We start from the raw sequence: 4,132 nt of genomic DNA, 5'->3' as shown, positions 1-4,132 counted from the left end.
ATGCAGTGGTGATAAATGATAATAAGATGATATTGATCAGGGAAAGTAAATCGCTATAAATTGCTACATGAATGGCCTATACATGCTCCTTTTTTGAAAGAATGTACAGTATAAATTTTAAATTTTCCTCTTTTAGCACATCTTAATCCTTTGACACTTTACTGCACTTGGTGTTTGCCTTCGGCTCCACAGAGAGCAGAATGTCATTTTAACCAATATTGATACAATCATTTGTTAGAGTAATTTCAGTTAAACTTTCCTCTTGCTTTATACAATACAATACATTTAGAGTTGTAATTTATAAAACCGGGACATTGAAAGATTGCTCAATATCATCTTTCTTTGTTCTAACACCCAGAGTTGTTACATCCATTTCCTGTAATGTGAAATTCTGGCTGACGTCATCACGCACCTTCTTGGCTGTACATTCCTTTCTTTCATACTACCTCATAAATCCTTGGTATGTTAGGGTTGGGTTACAGCAGAAACAAGAGAGTCAAGTTTAAGGACACAAGTTCATATTGTGAAATATTGCTGTGCTAAGCTAATGCTGAGCCATCCTTTCTGAAAAGACCTGTCATATTGCCAAATGTTTCTGCTTACACACACAGAATACCTTTCATCTGCATTTTGACTGATGATTTGGAGTCACCCTAAATCTTTAAGCACTTTTGTACAAACATAGTGTGTGTTTGATAGTAGATATGTTTATAGGCTATGTTCACCAACATCATACACATCTGCCCTTTTGTCATTTATGTAAACATCATGACATAACAGATGCAGTGGGCATTGTTATTGCAAAAAATCTTACCAACAATTTGCTTTATTAATCAGGGAAAGTAAAATATATGTAACACTTTATATTTATACTACACATATTAACTATTAACTAGTCGTTAGTGTGCATATTTGTTGCATATTGATTTTTTATTAGTTAATATAAAGAACTTATTAATGCCTCATTCTGCATCACTAATCACTTTATTCTACAACTACAAGTTTTTATCAATAACTTCCTAATTACTGCTTATTGATAGTAAGTAAGGAAGTTGTCCAGAATTATAATCATAATACACTAATAATAATTAATACACTGCTCAGTTTTGGGCTTATAGGGCACACTACCACTCCCTTAATAACACTTCAGTCTATTCTTATGTAAGAAAACACAAAACTATGAGTGTTAATAGTGTCCAATTAACTCTAAATTAAGTCTTTCTAAATATTTCCTATTCTAAAGTGAGATCTCATAACTATTTCACTTGTAGTTTGACACTTATTATCCCACACATGTTCCCTATTTGAAAGCTGCCTCCTGTTCACACAGTAAATCCATTACAGCACATAACTACTGCTATTAACAGACTCTATTCTTAAGTGATGGGTTACAACTTGAACTTGGTCTATTGAGATACACAGGTTCTATTTCCATTCAGTGGCAGAAGAAGAAAGTACAAATATATCTTTATTAATGGACCAATATCTCCTTTATTAATGAACAAACATATCTATTAAATTGTTTTTTTAGTTTCTTCAAGGCTAAGAACAAATGTGCTGCCTAAACCAGCTGTATAAGTTTCAGCTGACAGATCTGTTAAGTGTGTTAACTGTCACACAGATTTTCAACCGTATGTCTATGTATATAACTACTGACACGTGTAAATATTCTGTTTCTCAGAGACAGGCTCCATTTAGCTCTCTAATTCCCACATGTGAACTTTTGTGCATGCCCGTTGAAGGTTTTTTATTTTTGTTCAATTTATGAAATAAAACAATGCATTATGTTTGCTGAAAATATTGTGTTTTGTGTTCCATACTGTTGAGAGGCTGTGTTTACATAATTTCAATGATAAAAATCACCAATGTGTGTTATTTGTCAAGGGGTGGCCAAGCAACAACTGTATAAAATCATGTCATACAATAAAATACAATTGAGCAATTAACAAGCATACAGTACCAATACAACTTAACAAAACATAACTGCACTAATATAAAACCTTTTGACGGCAGGTCAAAATGAACTTGCTATTTTGTAGCTAAACTATATTTGTCAAGACTCACAACGAATGTACTGCAGTTAGTTTAAACAATTCTAATTTGCTCTAAACTTGCTCAATGTTTAGAGTGATTTTTTAGGTGACACAGCTTTCTATTGTGTACAAAATTAAAAAAACATTAAGACAAAATGTAAAACCACAACATTTTTAATATTACATGCTTCCAATACAACATAACGACAGGACCCGCTGTTGATGGGCTGGTGCTGTCCAGTCGATCTGGCTGGGTGGATCGTCCTTAAGGTCCGCTGCTCATTAAACCCAGGCTCTCTTTTCCGATGACCTCACGAGATTTCTGGCATCGTCCCTTAAAATATGACCCAATCAAACAGCTTGTCTTTATCTATATCTATCTTTGAAAAATCTAATGAAAAACAGTACATTCATAGTATAAAAATATTCTTTGTAGACCCTTAACATTGTGGATACCTAAATGTAACACTATCAGTATGGAATTGTTTTTAACAATTATCCACACTTGTTGATGAATTGAGGATGAATAAATGTATAAATGAATGGAAGAATGAATGAACTACTTCTGCATCTTACACAGTTTGCATTGATAAAGAATGGTATATACTCACTTTATGTGTCGTTATCAGTTTTGATTTGATACACACGTTGCTGTACAGAAAACATGTAAAACTGAAATGAAAACTCTTTGTGTATTAAATGTATGCATTCAGCAGCTGTTTAGCAAAAGCTTACTCAATCATTACACTTCTTTGGCATAAAATAATACATTCGACAAAGTGTTTAAGTAATTTCTGCTTGCCTCTTCTTTTTATTCTTTTCATTGCAGAGGTGCAAACCCTCTGCAGTCTGTCTGCAGATAGACTCAGATCCATGACACTCTTCTTCAGAAAGAGATAAGGTGGATTATCAGGCCGCTATCTGATTCACACCATGGAGGTGTATGGGAGAGATTGATTAGAATATAGATTAAATATAAATTATCCCACAAGCAAACTTGCTGTTATAGTGGATGAAGGTGTGGACCCAAAATGCAAGACAGATTCAGAGATTGGTGAAGTTAAGTAGGTTTTACTCTTAATAAAGAGTGATGGCGATGATGATGAGAGGGTTGGGGAGATGGCAGGCTTACAGGCAGGCAGAGGGGTGAGGAGTAATCTCATCATGGCTGGTAGGCAGGCAAGTGTAACTCCAATTCAAGATGGAAGACAGACAACAAAATGATCTGGCAGAGAGTAGATGGAGCACTGGGGTAGATATACTGTTGATTAGATGAGCAGACTGGGAGAGTTGATGAGTTGATTGCAGATAGGTGTGTGGAGCAGAGCTGGAAGGCAGGAAGGAAAACAAGGGAGTTGTATGTATGGTACCGGTTGGGTTTTATTGCCTGGGAAGTTGAATATGATTATGGCCACGTAGTTGGAAGATAATGAAAATACCAGACCCTCAAGCAATTTATGACCACTAGAGGGCAGAAGGTGAACTTAAAAACAAACTCAACCCTTAAAGCCTGATGCAATTGTGACACATTTTTAACTAAAGAATATCACAGTTTTCTTTTTCTTATGTGTCAGACTAACATTGGCTGCATTTTTAATGTCAGTAAAAATGGGTCTGAGCTTTAGGGCATCAGGAGTTTTCAGATTTATAGGTTTGTTGGAGTGTACACTTGATACATCAGCAGTGTGGAGATTATTTTTCCTGTTTGTTTATTCAGGTTAAATAACTGGACAGAAATCCAAACTGACAGAGTATCAAGATTCATGGTCAGAAAACGTTCTCTATTAATTACTTTCAGGGCTGCTGGTTTTATTACAATCTAGTAACCATATTACAACCAGTCTGGTTGTAAAGGCTTTGGAGAAATTCAACAATAAAAGTCCCATATTTATACCTGGGTAGATTGCATAATTGTACTATACTTCGAGCCTTACTTAAAAAAGAAACACGTGTTCTCCATAATCCTGGTTCATGGGGGTTGATGCTTTTTCGATTATACTTTCAAAGAATGATTGCAAGAATCATGACAAAAAATTTCACTTACAAATGGTCTAATAACCATAGTTATAAGAAGTGATGATAAAGTCATCACAGAAATA

The 4,132-nt window shown here is 34.8% G+C and overlaps 1 protein-coding gene across 1 annotated transcript in view; it reads right to left on the bottom strand.

Annotated features, from left to right (window-relative positions):
• The window catches only part of LOC118321135 (semaphorin-7A-like), a gene marked incomplete in the record, with an annotated part of 8,229 nt that overhangs the window by 1,162 nt on the left and 2,935 nt on the right, over positions 1 to 4,132 (bottom strand).

This window comes from Morone saxatilis, unplaced genomic scaffold (assembly GCF_004916995.1).
Source record: "Morone saxatilis isolate NCDOM2014 unplaced genomic scaffold, NCSU_SB_2.0 Contig11, whole genome shotgun sequence".
Taxonomy (NCBI): Eukaryota; Metazoa; Chordata; class Actinopteri; family Moronidae; genus Morone; species Morone saxatilis.
This window is presented reverse-complemented; position numbering and strand designations above follow the sequence as displayed.